We start from the raw sequence: 18,768 nt of genomic DNA, 5'->3' as shown, positions 1-18,768 counted from the left end.
GTTTAATCCAATTGGCAGTGGAGCCAAACTGGTAAAGTAATCTACGCTTTAGTGTAGCTGGCAGCAGTGGCTCAGCTCTCCCCGAGAGCCGGACGCTGGTTTGCAGACGACGATAAGCTAGAAAGAGAGAGACACTTTAGCTTCTTTTCTTTTCCTGAACAATTGCTCTAATTCGGTACAGTTATCGCTCTACCTGTCTCACAGACCTATTGAAGATTACGGTCACCGGCGGAAGAATCTTCTCAGTGGTTTAAACACTTTTAAAATTCATAAGTCAAGAGGCTTATGCTTTCTTAGTAGGAGTCCCTATAACAATGAGAATTTTAGTATTTAATATGGGAATAGCTGACAGTGAGATTTTCCGCCGGCTCTGTTTGACCCTGTCAGAGGGAGAAACGCACAGGCTTTGACAAGCCTCGAGATGTGCTCACGGTTCCCGCGGACAGCCTGATGGACACAAATCCCATCCAATCACGTCACACGGATGCTCCGCTCGCACACTTCCACCTCTGATCGCAACATCTCACCCATCTCTGCTGCTCGCCCAACGCCGGGAATATAAATCTTAAAATTAATACACGCAGAGACGCGCTACACAATCGCTTCTGAGGCTTAACTTTATATATTTATTTATGTGTCGGAAATATTTGGAGGCCTGTTCTGAAGGTCCTCCAGATGGTTTATGAAACATACTGCTGGAAAGTTTTTGTGCTGATTATACAGGAGATCCAGTTGTCACACTTTTTTCCGAAAATAACTTTTGTGTGCACAAATCTTTACTTCAGCTATTGGACAATCCCACAACCCCAGAAATCAATAGCAGGACATTTTGTCACGCCATGGGGTAAGTTGTCACAATCTGCCAATAATTATTTAATACTAAAATTTTTAAAGTGATAATAAAAAAATAAAAAACAATTTATTGTTTTTATTCCATAAATATTTGCAATTAAAAAACTAATATTATATATATATATATATATATATATATATATATATATTTTTTTTTTTTTTTCAGTTTTAATGAATAAAGGATTAGTTATAAGAATTTGTAAGAATATATATTATTAAACATTAAAATAATTACAAAACCCACCAAACAGTCCATATAGATATGCATATGATTTGACGTTGTTTTTAGAGCTGTTTTTGTGGGTAAAGGTGAAGTGTTTCTCATATGTATTGGTGTGAGACGCTCCTGTGGATCAGAGCTGAACATATGTGCTCTAATGGGCTCTAATGGCTCCGTGTGCTCAGGAGGAACCGCAGGTTAAACAGGAGCTGACGCTCAGAGTTTATCAGAGAGCCCGCTGACTCCATCACACGCACATCTGGACACATCTGCCACGCACACATCCCTCACTTCACGCTTTCTTCAGAGACACAGCCGAAATCTGTTTGAGAGTTACTCAAGCACATTGAAGATGAAGCTGTAATGGATAATATCGATCAGGAATTTAAGTCCATAATGTCACTGTTGAATTTGGAAAGACATAATGAGTCGTTTTATTACTGTAACTTCAGTTCATCATCTTCTGTTTATTCTTTCATGGCTCAGATATATTATATGTGTCACTAATCAATAACAGACCCAGCTGTCATTTATATTTCACAGAGACTGCTTTGGAAACTTCATGAAGATACATGATTGTGAAGCGTTTCTCTTCTTTGAGATTGTCTGTTTCCTGGTTAAATGAAGCAGGGCAGTAGTGTTGTTTTTGATTTTTTACTCCAGAACTGCACATAATATGTCTAATATTACGATTTGCGTATGGGAAAGAGTGTTAGAGAGAGTTCTGGGTCTTTAATTCAGTGTGTGTATAATGAGTGAATTAAATTAGCATTTATTAGTGAATGTAGAGCCTTAAAATGTAATCAGATCAGCATAACGACTGGAACAGAAGGACAACACCCCCCCAAAAAAGAAGAATTTTCAAAACATATATACAGAAAATAAATATTTGCATTTCTTTCATTAGTATTAGTGCATATGTAAACATCTGAGCTGCACTTCCCAGCTATTGCAGAAGATGAGATCATTGTAATTAAACCGCAATAAAACAACTCCACGGTCATTGGACCTCAATCATGAAACATAGGAGGAATTTATTTTGTTTGTTTGTTTGTTTGTTTACACTGGTCATACACTGCTCCAATATAACCTTAAAATGGCCATATGATGCTTTTTTAAAGATTATTATTTTGTGTATTTGGTGTAACAGAATATGTTGACATGCTTCAATGTTCAAAAAATACTGTACATTATTGTATCTCCTCTAAGCCCCGCCTCTCTCAAACTCATCGTGTTCTACACAGTCCCTCCTTCTGACAAGCGCAGTCTGCTCTGATTGGCCAACTGACCAAGTGTATTGTGATTGGCCGATCACCGCAAGCACTGCAAAGAGCCGTTTTGGAGGGAGTGACAGAGTCTTAACTTTGATAAAGAATATATTTGCAGATTTACAGATCGTCTTCATGCACCAAGAGCTTGTAACACTCCATAGAAAAAGGAAGAAATATGACTTCTTTAAGTGTTCTTATTATTTATGATAAACAATAACACAATTATACCATAATAATATATTTGTTAACCAGTTACTTAAATGGTAAAATAAATGTAATTGATAAACAAAAAACATTAAAATCATAGTTTTTCTAGACAAGTATTATTCTGAGCACGCTTGTCTGCAAGCTTAACACTTTAACTGAATCATTTTTGTCAGCATATGGCCAATTAGTCTCTTTTGCATTTATGCAAATTACTGGAAACAAACCTGAGAAGATCATACGGCGCTCAAATATACTGTTAGAAAAAATGAAGAAGGTGCTTTTCTGCTGACATTATTCGATGAGCTTATGAACATTTCCTTTAACCCTGAAACACAACACAATGCAAAGTGTAAAATACGGGTTAAGCACACTGTGAAAACGCAATACAGTAAATTATTTCATATTAATAATTGCATTAGATTTTATTTTTACACACTATTCGTAAAATCATTCATGGACAGGATTATGCTAGTTATGAATAAGAGTGCACATGCCGTGTTAACATTGTAGTTCTGTAATATATACTCATTTATCTGTCAAATCAGATGTTTATGAAGCATCTGCAGAACAGTTTTTATTAAGGTCTCTGAAATGACTCTGCATTGACTCATACATTTACAAAAGTTTCATAAATGAGGCTCATTAATCGCTTTTCATCAGATCCGTTTTTTCTTTCTTTCTGTAAATCAAATCCATGTGTGCATCTGATCATTTTTACTTTTTCATCAAAAAGCATCAAAACATGTAGAAACATACATTTTCTGTGAAGCTGCTTTGAAATGATATGCATTGTGAAAAGCGCTGTATAAATAGATGTGAATTGAATTGAATTGAATTAAAAAGTCAAAAGCACATCTAATTTCCCTGCTCAGTTTTCACCCAGCACAAATCAGACAGTTTGCTTTCCAACGTTAAACTTCACCGTGCATTAACCAAACACAGATCTTGTGTGTTTTTGCATCTGATTGTGTAAAAGTGCTGTATATATGTGTGCATTTTAAAGTTTTTCTCCACCATGCTGGAGCTTCGAATGTAATCAGACACAAGAGGTCGAATCAGACCTCCAAAGCATTCATCCACGAGAGACAGAACTGGACAAAGAGTTTCCCTCCTCGACTCCGGGCTCCCCAGATACAGACACAGTGCGGCTTTCCAGCGTTTTATCTGCAGTCACACACACACATTGAACTATTTAACACAGATTATCACTCCGCTTTTTCATTTTTGTTGTTGGTAGCAACTCTTGCAGTGAGACTGTAGAAATAATGGTGTGTGTTTGTGCAACTTCAAAGCAGCTACTCAGAGCAATTTCTGAGCATATGTGTATGTGTGTGTTTACGTGTGCAAATGCATTTACACAGAGACTTTAAGATGCCAGGAACAAAGGCAAGCTTCTCTCTCAATGACACACTCACGGCCGTGTGATTTCACATAAATAAAACCCAACAAAAGCCACGCAGAGCTGATTTCCACAAACAGGTTAACGTGATACGGCTCGGCTCAGCGAACGCTCCATTTCTCTCACACTGTTCCTCAGCCTTTATCTTCTCCTCCGCAGGAATGCATTAGTTGCGAGTGTCACATTAATAGAGGAGGTTGTGTGGAGTCACAGCTAATCTGACAGAAGGTTTCAGTTAAAGTGAATACGTCACATTTTAGCTCTATTAACAGGCTGCCATCGCGCTATTAGTGCCACCGCGGCCACGAGCGTCTGTCACCTACATTCACATTTCAGTGTTTTCCATTTCTCAGCCCTCCTTCAAATGGACCATAAATACAGCTTACCACATTCAGCCAACAAAAGAAGAGAAGGATGTTAAAATAGCTTTCATTCATTCTTTCCATTTTTTTTTTTTACATGACTAATGTGATTTCAATAGGTATTCAAACATTAAGTGCGATGTTTGCGCACACACAGTTGGATAGACAACAATTATGGCATCTAAAACGTTAACCAATAAACTGCTACTGCAACTTTAAATACAAATGTTAATAGAATGCACTTGAGGATCATGGGAACACAAATTCAAAGGTCAGCTTTATAATGTGATTGATTTAATATTAGCATTAAATAACTTAAAACATAAACTTAAAACTAAACAATTTTAATATGAATTGTATTATCATTGTGGTAGCATTGAGAAAGAAAAACATAAAACTAATGTACTTGCAATTTTGCTCACATTTACAAGAAATGGCAAAGGTCTAATTATCAATTGTGATTTTTTTTATGCAAATTAAATAATTTAATTGAATTTTTAAATTCGTCACTTATACAGTGTATAAAATATTTGTATGATTATTGTAGTACATTTTAGAAGAAAAAAAAGAAAAAAAATATTATTTCAATGTGTTTCTTTAAGGTAAATCTTACACCTTTTTTTTTTTTTTTTTTCAGTGTAGTTTGTGGAATTTATTTGAGATTGGCAGAATCTGTCTTCCATTCAAATAATTTATAGCTCTGGATTTTAATTTAAAATAACTTTGCCTTTCAAAAGGTCTCAGGTGACAGTTTTCATGAGTCAGATCTTTCAAATCAGCAACTTGTACTTATTTGCAAGATTGTACAAATAAATAAATGTAAAGTTTATGTTTTAGATGCTTTCAGTATATTTTTATTGTACATTACAAAGTAATGTGTACACTTTATGTACAAATACCTAACCGTGAAGATGAATGAAAACACGCTACCATAATATACAGTTTAAATGAATAAATTAACAGAACTGCTGAAAAAATCCCTTTCTGAAACACCTTTAATTATCCCTAAAAGGTTTGAAGTGGCTCCTGTAATTGATTGGTGTGTGTGTAATGTCATTGCACCTGCTCATTTCATCTTTTACACCTGTAACTGAGAAAGACTCTGCCTCCAGCTACACCTGAAGAGAAGAAAAAGAAACTTATTTCATCTTCAGAGCAGTTCATTAAATCAGATCACTTGTGGAGCGAGAGCGTGTGCAGAATGAACCTGAAGGCTGTTTGTATTTCAGACGTTACAGTGATTTTACAGTCATTTCAATCCACTTTGTGTTGTAACTAAGAGCATCTCATAAACATGCTGAAATCACTGGAAAACAAGTGACCTACTAAACAACATCAACATGATAAAATACAGTAATGCACAATAAATTATCTTTATTAGTATTAATTATCATAATATCATGCTACCAAATACTGTAGTTCATTAGCCCTACTGTGGATGAATGGATGGATGGATGGATAGACAGTTGGATGGATGGATGGATGGATGGACGGATGGATAGACTCAGGGATGGATGGATGGATGGATGGATGGACAGACAGACAGTTGGATGGATGGATGGATGTATGATGGACGGAGAGACGGAGAGATGGATGGATGAATGGAAAGATGGAAAGACAGTTGGATGGATGGATGGATGGAGAGATGGACGGACAGACATACAGACAGACAGTTGGATGGATGGATGGATGGATGGATGGATGGACGGACGGATGGACGGACGGACGGACAGACAGACGGACGGACGGATGGATGGATGGACAGACAGTTGGATGGAGAGATGGATGGATGGAGAGATGGACGGACAGACAGACAGTTGGATGGATGGATGGATGGATGGATGGATGGATGGATGGATGGACGGACAGACAGACAGTTGGATGGATGGATGGATGGATGGATGGATGGATGGATGGATGGATGGATGGAGAGATGGACGGACAGACATACAGACAGACAGTTGGATGGATGGATGGATGGACAGACGGAGGGATGGATGGATTGATGGATGGATGGACAGATGGACAGACAGTTGGATGGATGGATGGATGGATGGATGGATGGATGGAGAGATGGACGGACAGACAGACAGACAGTTGGATGGATGGATGGATGGATGGATGGATGGATGGACAGACGGAGGGATGGATGGATGGACGGATGGATGGATGGATGGACGGAGAGACAGTTGGATGGATGGATGGATGGATGGGTGGATGGATGGACGGACGGACAAATGGACGGATGGATGGACAGAGCGCTAGAACGATAGATAGATAGATAGATAGATAGATAGATAGATAGATAGATAGATAGATAGATAGATAGATAGATAGATAGATAGATAGATGTACAGACAGACAGACAGATATATAGAAGATGAATGGATTGATAGATAGATACATAGACAGACTGACGGATGGACTGTGGGAGTGCTAGAAAGAAATATAGATGGATGGATGAAAACAATGGACAGAACGACGGATGGATGGAAGGATGGATTGATGGTTGGATGGATGGATGGAGCACTAGAACGAAAGACAGAATGATAGATAGATGTTTATTTCTGCTGTCTCTCCAAAGCATGAAATATATCTAATGAAGTTTGTTCTTGTCTCTCTTTGCTGCAGTGTACTTTGTGTTCTGGTGTTTTATATGGATTTTGTTTTTGCAGTGTTTCATGTCTCTTAGCAAGGTGCCGTGAAGCTTGAAAGAGCTTTTGACACGTGAAAAGTTCTGATCGCTCTACAAAGCGGCGAGAAGCACAAACAAGGTCCGCTTCAACCCTCAGGAGCGTAATTATATCAAAGACACAGAATCTAGTTAAAGCGTATACATGAAAAAAGATCAGTCCTTTTCAAGGCTTCGTTTGACATTGAGAAGATATAAATGAAGAAGAAAACAAGAGAGAGATTTGAGCCCACACACACACACACACACATCGAGAGAGAGTTCAGAAAGAGAGAGAATCTGTCAGAATATTTTGATTACACATGCCGCTGTTATCAGGACACATCATGCCGAAATAAAGTGACCTGCCTGACACGGATCCAAACGACACGAGAAGCAGAATGAAAGAGCGAGCGAAGAAAGACAGCAGATGAGGGAACAGTAGCTACAAAGGTAGAGGCGCATGTATCCCTCCGGCCGCTCTATTGACAGTGATGACAACGGTCCCCTGGCAGACCATTATCCAGGACGAGGCTGCGCACATCAAACCTTCACTGACACACACAGAGAGAGAAAGAAAACCAGAACTGAGAATGCATCGTTACACGGTTTCACCTTGGTTTGTCAAAACACGGACTTATTCAGAGAGTACACAAGCCCAGAGGGCTTCTCGTTACAAACGCTGGAGAAGAGAAGGGCGACCGGGAAGAGAAAGAGCTCCTGAACCTCGGCCTATTTCTGCATCTGTTTACATAAACCTTTCCTTACTCCTCTGCGAGACGGAACAGAAGAGGCTTTGAAGAGAAGATAAATCGTGCTGCGGCTCTTCAGAACCGCTCTGATCTTGCAGTAATTGATAAACAAGTCTCTCGCTCTCTCAGAAGGGCCTCGTGACAATCGGTGGCGTCGAGGTCTTTGTGGCGCTCTGAGAGAGTCCGCAAACGCAGCGCTCGCGCTCTCCCTCTGTCTGTTAATAAAGCACATTGTATCAAATTAAAAGGTCTTTGCTTCGGGCGCTGGCTCTAACCGACTGCCTTACAAAATATTTACACTGTGCTGGGAAAGCAAGTAATTGAAAGTCTTTTGAAAAATGAGGAGAGCTGTACACAAAAGACCATCTTTGAAAAGCTGTAAACCACATATGGGACGCAGACGCTCGGTTTGGGCCTCGGACTCAACACGCAATCTCAGCGGCAAAGGGTGCGTTTATGTGAAAGTGATCTTGACGTGTTTATCGTGAGTTTAATCACACTTGTCAGGTATCATGTAAACATTATTAACTGCGAGTCACTGTCGTTCATTTCACTTTTTGGCCATGATTGTGCAGTCAAGTACATCAATGCTTCATCAACACATTGCTTTGCATGCATGTGTTTCTGTACTCAAGGGGGCGATGTTCAATGTTCAAGTAGCTAGATATAAAATATGTTCGACTAACTTTAACTATCTTGACCAGCAAGTTTCTCTTTGAACTGTAGAAATCAGGCTGCAGATATAATGAGCAGTATTGTGCCCCCGGTGGTGCTGCTGAGAATGCAACTCTTTTGCATTGCATTATGAATTGCTATCTGACACATTTTAAAACACAGCCTTCCAAAAATGAAAAACAAACTTATACAAGTGCTTGCCATGGATTCATTGCAGGATATTCATCATCACAAACAGTTAATTTCCACAAATTAGGGCAGTTTGTCTTCATGTTGTACTTTTTAAAGTTTTACAGAAACTCATAATTGTAGCTCATGGCGCTAAGTAACACCAAGGTCATGGGTTTGATTCCCAGTGAAAGAAAGATCTGATTAAAAAGTCATTTTGGAGTCATTTTTGCTGCCAAATGCATAAATGTAAAAATGCAAAATGCACTGGAGTTCTTCTCAATCAGACTAGAAATAGCTGTTGACTGATAAGTTGTGGTATTTAGTAGCTTGGGCATTTTTATCATTTAAACATATATTCTTTTTGTTAAATTATTTAAATGCATTTACATTAAGACATTAAATAGCATACTATATCAATGAAAGAGACAAGCGCCCTCAATGCAGTCAAATCCTGAGCAACACCTGACAAAATGCATGCAGTGTAATGAAGTATATATTTGTGTTTGGAGGGTCTTTGAGATGCACAGCTGCGGTCAGCGCCGGTCCAGACACAGACAGACAGAAGTCAGGCCGTAAGAGTCGCCCGCAGATCTCCGGTACTGTATCTATGCAAATATATTCAGGTCTGACTGTCATGTTTGGATCACGAGCGGCCAATCACGTGCTCCTGTAGGTACAGTAGGTGTGGCCCCGGGCCCCTGGGCTCTCAGGGAAACATCCCAGTCTGGCCCACACAGGGACCGTTTGCTCTCGGTCACCTCCAGGGCTCAGCTCTTTCAAGAGGTTTTAAGCTTCTCTCTAAATGCATCGATTCCCAGCGGCCCACAACAGACCTTAACACTAAACCTTCCCCCAATCCTATTAGAACAAACACAGGCTGTCTGACACTGCAGCCGTCTGAACGTTACTCACGTTACATCACTTTCTTTGACTGTTTCTTTCTGAAAGACCCTCTAAGTGTCGTTTTGGCTCCTGTACAGCTCAAACATGTGGCATGTTACAACCCCCTTGACCAAGTTTAGCTTTTCAGTCACATGAAATCAGGCATGTAATGGCTGCTTAGAGCAGAATCTATCTGAGCTGCTGATTGGATTAAATATGTAATAAGTTTGGATTCGTATTTGAGGCCAAAATATTCTGCTAATCACCCAATGCTAATGAATTTGAGAGCGGAAATATTGGCAGCGGTGATCATGAAGCGGAAGGTGCAGAGACTTTGTGACTCCAGGACTTTTTAAAATTCATTGAGAAGAGCTAAGCAAAACACCTCCCATAATGAATGCACATGTAGTCAGACCCAAAACACACTGGCATGCACACAATATGGTGATATGAAGAAAGATATTAGTGAACCTGACAAAATGAGTTACATTTACCTAGATCTGCAAATTCAAAATGTTTTCACCCCCCAGCTCTTAATGCATGGTTTTTCCTTCTGAAGCATCAGTAATTGCTCATTATTTAATTACAATTGAATTGAACATTTAAAGAGAACTAATTAAAAAAAAAACTTTGTTATATTAAAATAACACTGGTGTTGGTTTCTAGCATTTAGAATCAGGATTGAGTTCATTCAGAATCGCATTGAAAATTATTCTAGCAGGATAGTCAAAATTGACTATTGAGAAAGTGTCATTAAAATGCATAAAACTGGAATGGGAAATCCCTGTCTAGCACTATACTGCGGTTTCTCATGTGTTGCACTGTATCTTCACATGGCGTTTTCTTCGTGAGAGCAGACACAGTAATCCTCATTCCTGTGTAAAATGGGTTTGAGTCTCTATAATTCTGCTCTCACACAGCCGCTCGTTCTGTTTAAGGCCTGTTAGGCAGTGTTTTGTTGGCCTCCGTCTCCTGACCGGCCTGATTCCCCATTCACATGCTAAAATCAGAGGAACATGAGTATAATGATGTTTTACAGCGGCTGGTTTATCGCTGGAGTCCGAGCCGCGGCGCTCTGTCTCTGATTCAATAGCAGCCTAAAGCTCTTTACACTGCGGCCCGTGACAGATTCACACGCGTGTGAGTTTGGGTTCAGGCTCTATTCAGAGCATCTTCAGCCCGCGCCTCTTATCAGAGAGAGTCGCCATGGTGCAGTATTCTGGAAATATTGAGAATAAATGGCTTGTTTTTTTACTTGATTTGCTGTTATAATGCGGTAGAGATTTGAGGTTTACAGAAGCCAGAGTTCAGTGGTAATTCCAATTATTAAAATGTGGAGAATAAAATGCACCAGAACCATTGAACAGATGATGTGTGTTAGATTGTCAAAGGTGTTTTTATTTTATTTTATTCTTTATTTAGTAATTTTATTATTAATCAAACTATAGAATTAAATCATAATTAATTTCAATAATTTATTATTATTTAGGAGCTAGTATAATATTGATAACAATTATTTAAATCAAATTAATTAAAATAATTAAATAATTATTATTTAGGAACTAGTATAAGTTGCTAACAACAATTATTATCATTATTATTATTATTATTATTATTATTATTATTATTATTATTATTATTATTATTATTATTATTATGGAATGTTCAGAGAAAATTCAAAAGTAACGTTCCCATATTTTTGCAAAATTATAAAATGCAACTTTCCTTTTAAGTTTTTTCTAACATTCACATAACCAAGGGATTTTTTTTTAAAACAATAATAATAATAATAATAGTAATAAATTCTTAGAAGAAAGTGGTTGTTCTATGGTTGTAAAACTGTGTAGATGTGAATTATGCAAATTATTTGATATACTGTAGGATTTGGGTTAAAATCTTCTATCAGCTAGGGATTAATTCAGAGTTTTTCCTTGCACAAAATAAACAGCACTTTCTGAAATATATGTACTTTATTTCCTTCTGTACCGACATGAACACGCAAATGCTCACCGAATGTTCAGAGTCCAGTAAAGGAACAGTTCACCCTAAAAGAGAAGACAAAAGCTGCCTGAGGGTGAGTGCATTTTCATTTTGAAGAGTGTAATATGCTTTAGCCCAGACTGAATCGTTGGTCTCAATGAGCGAACATGCCCTACATGACCAGCAACATATGATTAATAACTGATAAACAGTTGAGTGTTTAGTAGTAAACACTGATAATGTTTCTAAGCAGGTCTGATAGCACCAATGCATTCATTCACCATGAGATGCTCAACATTTATTCATTTATGTCACTTAGAATCATCCTTTCTGGTCTAGATAATTCAGTCTGTCATCATTATCAGCTGCTATTCATCTAATGACACTCACCATTTGATATTCACCTGATGTCATTAGCAGCAATTCATCAACCGATCCAGCACTGTCTGATTTCACCATACATCTCATGGGGGGTGTAAAAAAAAAAAAACTATATGTGAAATTAAAAGAATACATACTGTGGATGCATTTGATTGGTGATACGTTTTTTGCATCCTTCTCAATTTCTCAATTGCACTGCTCTGAGAACGTCTAAGGTTACAGCGTACCCTAGAATTGTAAATTGATTAAAGTTGGCACGTACTCTCAGATTGTGTGGGTGTCCAAGTGTAGCAGGTTTTGTGAAGCTTGAGCTCACGGTATATAGCCCACAGCTCAGTCATTATGGGCTGCAGCCAAAAACATCTATTGATCAGGATCTGACAAATTGTTGGCTGTTGAATTTTGATTGGCTGATTTTTAACTTGATTTGGCTGATTGTGGATAATAGGATATGTTATCACTTGCACCAAAAACTATATGGTTGTAGATTCAGGATTTGGAGGGTTTTCTGACCCCTAAACTGTTTTAGAAAATGAACGAATCTGAATATAAACTGATGCACTATTCTGGATATTTAGCCCTGATACTCTGGACAGGTGGGAGTAACAGAAATAATATTTTCAAAGGAAATTATTACCTGTCAGAATTAAACCATAGAATTAAAACCTAATTAATGCACACATACCTTAGTTCTGTTTCCCTAGAATGAACCAACATCTTATCACACGAGTCTGAATTCATTCAGAAGGGCTTCCTGAACATCCCTGTATTATTTGTGGCTCACAAACAGCACTGCTGAGACGCCATAATCTTTTTTGTGAGCTGGAAAATAATTTTTGCAACTATTGCAAGCATTTATGGGCCTCAAATAAAATACTAAATATTTGAATGGTTCACACAGAATCAAGACCGCAGACTCCAGCTTAGACAGCCATCATATATTTGAGTTTATGTGCATCTCAGGGCTGATAGAAACTCTCTCCCACAGTTTTCCATTGACGTGTTGTCAGTAGCCATCAGGAGTCAGCAGTGATTTTATTGTGTAATGTTGAACATGACAATTAACCCTTAATACAGGAGACATATATTAAACCATTAAGCTCAGAGACGTGCGGCTACAGTACGCAACAGTATCTCTTCAGCTGAGCACTTACAACGGTGTATGTACATATTACAGCACAACTCATTAAGATAACAGTGAATTAATGCAGCCTTCACTCTCTCACACACACACACACACACACACACACACACACATGTACCGCGGTAATCCTAGAGTGGCCATTAAAAAGTGTGAAGTGGAGGTATCAGTGATGTTATTCAGATCAAGACATGAGGATGATGATGCTAGAAATTACTTTGCTGTCTTCACACACACACACACACACATACGTCTCTCTAATATTTACAGCATGACTGATTTGCGATGGACTGATTGTAAGAAATGTAATTACTGGGACACAATAGCCACACAACATTGTGTTTTCTCCCCTTGCATTTGCTGACAGGCCGTGTCTGCACACACACACACACACACACACACACACAGTGCGACGGTTCGTGCAGAGGTTGCAGTGTGGGCTAGTTATTGGGCAGAGAGTAAATGAGCTGCGGCGAACTCGTGTGATGTGTTGACACTTGCTCTGTACACTTACAAAAAAAACAACGATGATAAAACAACACAAAGGAACGCATTATGAATTTTATTAATGATGGTGGGACAGTATGCAAAACATCAAAGGTCCACGCGAGAGATTAATGACCCTCAGCTAGACTGTTTAATTACTGCCGGCTAATTAGATTCTTGACCAATTTTTTAATATCTGCATTCCCCTCCAACACCACGTTCAGATTCCTCCATTTATCAATCTCTCAGAAAAACGCTTGAGTGGGCAGCCTTTCCCAAACGCTGCATTAAATGCTGAGAGGAGACAGTTTTCAGGCCTTATTACGATTATGGATTTCCAACAAGGTGTGCATAAAATAACACAATAATATCCATGCATTCACGTCCACTGTGTGTGAAGCAAAAACACTAAAGTTGTTTGTATTTTGAAGTAGAAACAGTTCAATTCAAAGCATTTATGTCAGTGGTAAGTAAACACTTTTTGTTTATTTATTTATTTATTTATTTTTGAACGTATTTTATATATATTTTGTCAAAAAATAAATAAATAAATATATATATATAGATGAAAAAAAAAAAAAAAAAAAAAAAGATGCTTTTGTGGCTGAAGTAGACAGGAAACCACAGCACCATCTACTGTCATTCCACAATCAATACATGAGCCAGAACACACACACACACACACACACACACTGAGCTGACTTAATAAGGACATACCATAGACGTCTTTTGTACAAAAAAAAAATAAAAAAATAAAAACAAAAAAAAACATTACTTCCGATTAACCCCAGCTCTGTCTCTAGAAGAAAATATACTTAGGAAAAGTCAAGAAAATTATCAAGGGTGTGTTCTTGTTATATTTTAAAATATAACAAAAAAAATAAATAAATAAAAAAAATCTATTTTAGGAAAAAAAAAAAAATAATAAATAAATAAAGTATGTATGCATCATTATAGAATTTGTTGCTGATTTAAATAAAAACAATCAGTGTGTAAAATGGAGTCAGAGATGGTGGATCCATATGCAGTAGTTTATTGGTCAGACAGGCAGAATTCAGGTGACAGCATCAGGTGTGTGAAGGGATATCCAGAATTAATAACAATAACAAGCAGAGGTCGGGGCAGGCAGCAGAGAATCACAGTCGGTAGAAACAATTCAAAGTCAAACATGGAAGGAACAAACACAGGGAAATGCCAGACAGAACTAAACAAGACTTTGCACTATTAGAGAGTCCAAACACAGTTTATATAGAGGAGTGGTGATGGAAATACTCAACAGACTCTGCCTGTTGTTACTTCCTGGAAACTATCAGGGCATATGTGGATCGGGGAAGGGTGGTGGGAGCAGTCTTCCTTGATCTGTGTAAAGCTTTTGAAACTGTCAATCACCAGATACTTTACAGTAAATTAAATCAATATAGTCTCTCTGAGCACACCCAAAATTGGATAAGATCTTATTTGAGCGAGCGACATCAGTGTGTACAATAACATCCAATCTGCATTCAGAGCCACTTCAATGGGAGTGCCGCAAGGGTCTATTTTGGGACCCTTGCTTTTTAGCATCTTTATAAATGACCTCCCTTCAGTGTGTTCGGACGATTACATAATCATGTACGCTGATGATACGGTTATCTTCACTTCTGGGGAAAACGAGCTGGAGGTTGCTGACAAATTATCAAAAGAGATGCAAAAAGTTGCAGAATGGTTGCATACGTCTTGCTGACCTTAAACGTTGATAAAACGGTCTCAATGTTTTTTGTTTTCAAATAAACGTAAATTACAAGTAACTCAAGAAAAGTAAATGGACAAACAATTAAAATGTAAATGAAAAAAAATATTTAGGTCTAATACTTGATTCCAACCTTGGTTTTAAAAGTCACATAAAAAATCTTAGTAATAAATTTAAATTTAATTTGATGAACTATAAACATATTAGAAATTCATTAACTACGGAAGCCTCAAATATATACCTCAACACTGTGATTGTTCCACATCTTCTGTATTGCATGTCTAGTTGGTATCAGGTGTGTAAAACATCGTTAAAATTACTTGAATCATTATATAAAAGGGCCATAAAAATCCATGATAAAAAGCCTCGCCAGTACCATTACTGTAAAGTACAAAGTAAATATAACATTTTGAGTTTTGAAAACCTTATTAAATATAATCAAATTTCTGCTTTATTTCAATTTTCAAATAAATTCAAATTCAAACACCTGGTGGTTATTAGGGCTAATAACCACCAGGTGTTTGAATTTGAATTTATTTTTATTTGATCAGCACGGGATTATGGGAAATGGAGTTGGGAAGGGAAATACAAGATGCCAGAGTCCTGAGTGGAGTGCCATCTATAAAAGTTCTGATTGTGACACATTGTATTTCATTATTTTTATTATTATTATTGTTGTTGTTGTAATACAATTGAAAGCTATTTATTACAGTAATGACTGTAACTCAAACATTAATGGTGCATTACAGTAAACGACAGTTGATGGTGTATATATTCTTAATTGTCACGAAAGCATGTGCACACACACACACACACACTTTATTTTTTAAATGCATTTTAATGTGAAATGTGACCTGGACATGTTTTCATGAGATTGACTCATCTGATCCAGCATGACAGCTAAAGGCCATATAGAAACTTCTAAATACTATCTGAATAGATTTGAGCATGTCATTGCTGAGATATGTCAGTGTTTTTCTCCATAAATCCATGTTCTTACATGTTCTGCTGTATGAATGTGGATGAATTTCTTCCCGCTGTGCTTTTATTCGCACCAGTTAAATGAATTGTCTCCCCACAGGACTCCGTCTACTCAGAAACACAACAGTGGCGTTCTCTAAATGAACTAGAGTGAGTGTGACACGGCTTTCATTCACATAAAGTACTTCTCCCATCAAAGCAAAGAGGCACAAGTATTATTTTAACAATTTTAAACAATTAAATCTGTCAAAATAAGCTCTGAATGCGCTGAGTGAGAACGTGAACACACTTGATTACTGCTTTTCCTCCTTGATGGTGTTTTGTAGAAGACAACAGATAATGCATTTGTAAGGTCAATGTAACTGAAACACAAGTGAACCATCTGCAGTGTGTGTGTGTGTGTGTGTGTGTGTGTGCTCATGTGTCACAGGTTTCTTCCTTGCAGCTACGGCTTCTGTTCTTCTGTTGTCATGCAAGCAAATCCAGACGCATCCAACCTCACATAAGTCAGATTCCTTATGAATGCTTCACTGTGTGTGTGTGTGTGTGTGTGTGTGTGTGTGCGTGTTCACTCAACTACTAAATCAAATACTTCCATTCTTTATTTTATATATTTTATTGTCTGTATGTTCCTGATTGCTAAATATGTATGGAAGAGGCTCGGAGAGTGCTATATTGTGGAGAGAGATGAAGAACGAAGGTTCTCAGTGTTAAATATGCAGGAATCCATCTGTAGGGGTCCTGAGGGCCCGCAGTTGCTCTGTGTTTCTTGAGCATCTTTACAATCACATAATCTCCCAAGAATTACAACTACTGCAATCACATTGTCTTGACATGACACATCATCTTCATTATCCTCTCTGTCACTTTAACAGACTGTGACATCATCATCAGACCATCACAGCACCACAATACCCTGCCATCACGATCACAAGACTTCCCAATATCACAAAAAACCATCACACTTACACAATCACAAGATCACTATATCATCACTATCACAACACAATCATAAACCGCAGAACATGGATTTATCACCACATGATTACATCCCCAATTCACTATCACAAGATCCCAGTATAACCACCACTTAACACCATCACAATAATAACATCACATAAACATCGCTACATCATAACATAACTATTATTACACACTTGTACACCACATTCAGCACAAGATTACATCACCAATACACTATCACAAAAGCATGATAACAATATCACCATATCATCCTATCACTATCACAACATCCCAGCATTATTAGCAACATCACAACATTACCATAACATCACTGTCATAGCACAGTCATACATCACAACACCATGACTTCATCACTCAATTACAAACCAACACAATATCACAATAACATCATAACATCATTGTATCTAATTATCACCAACACAACAGTCATCCACCACAGAGCACTGACTTCATCATCACCACATGATTATATCTCCAAGACACTATCACAGTAACACCATAACTGATCACGATCACAATACACCAGCATTATCACCACATAACACCATCACATCACATCACCATGTCACCACTAATACAACACAATCCGACTTCATCACCACACAGTTACATCACCAATTCAGTATGACAATAATATCACAGCATTGTCATGTAATTAATCACTATCACAAGAGGCTAACAATATCATCTCATAACACCATCACATTCCATCATGAGACCGTCACAATTACAGGATCACTCTGTCATACACTCACTATCACAACACAATCATACACCACAGCATCACATCACCAGTACATTATCACAATACAATTTTAATTTACAATTTTTAAAATCTGGAATCTGAGGATGCAAAAAAAATAAACAAACAAAAAAACACATCTAAATATTGAGAAAATTGCCTTTAAAGTTGTCCAAATGAAGTTCTCAACAATGCATATTACTAGTCAAAATTTGTATTTACTAAATATCTTAATGGAACATGATCTTTATTTAATAGCTTAATGATTTTTGGTATAAAAGAAAAATGTATTATTTTGACCCATACAATGTATTGTTGTCCATAGCTACAAATATACCTGTGCTTCTGATGACTGCTTCTGTGCTGCAGGGACACATATCATTACACCATTAACATCATCATAACATCTCACCATCACACTTTTATACTTTAAAAAACCAGCATGCATCACATTGCCATTAAAACACATTACATCAATACATCACCACAGAAACGAATCATAGACAATGACAGAAATAAGGTGATTCAGAGCCTCGCGGTTTCTCTTTTTTCTTTTGTGTTACTTTTACTGGAAAGCCTCTGGAAATTAGCTGCTATCTATCAGACTGGAAACAATGATTGTTATTATTTCTCTAGCTTTTTTGTCCATCTTTTTCTCCATTTATCCATTTAAGATGAAGTAGATCATAAAAAGCAGCTCTTGATGTGATTCCTGTGTAGTTTATCAGACGGAAGCCTGGGAGATTGACTCCGTCTGCCTTGGACACATTCATGATAATAAATAAATATGTTGTCCGTCTTAAGTGCTGCTTATTACGTTGCTTGGGAGCCAAATATGATTTTTCCTTATGTCTGTAGCACAGATCACTCTCGGACTCTCTT

Source organism: Carassius gibelio, chromosome B6 (genome assembly GCF_023724105.1).
Source record: "Carassius gibelio isolate Cgi1373 ecotype wild population from Czech Republic chromosome B6, carGib1.2-hapl.c, whole genome shotgun sequence".
NCBI classification, from domain to species: Eukaryota; Metazoa; Chordata; class Actinopteri; order Cypriniformes; family Cyprinidae; genus Carassius; species Carassius gibelio.
The sequence above is the reverse complement of the archived record's forward strand: the minus strand, read 5'-3'. Positions refer to the sequence as shown.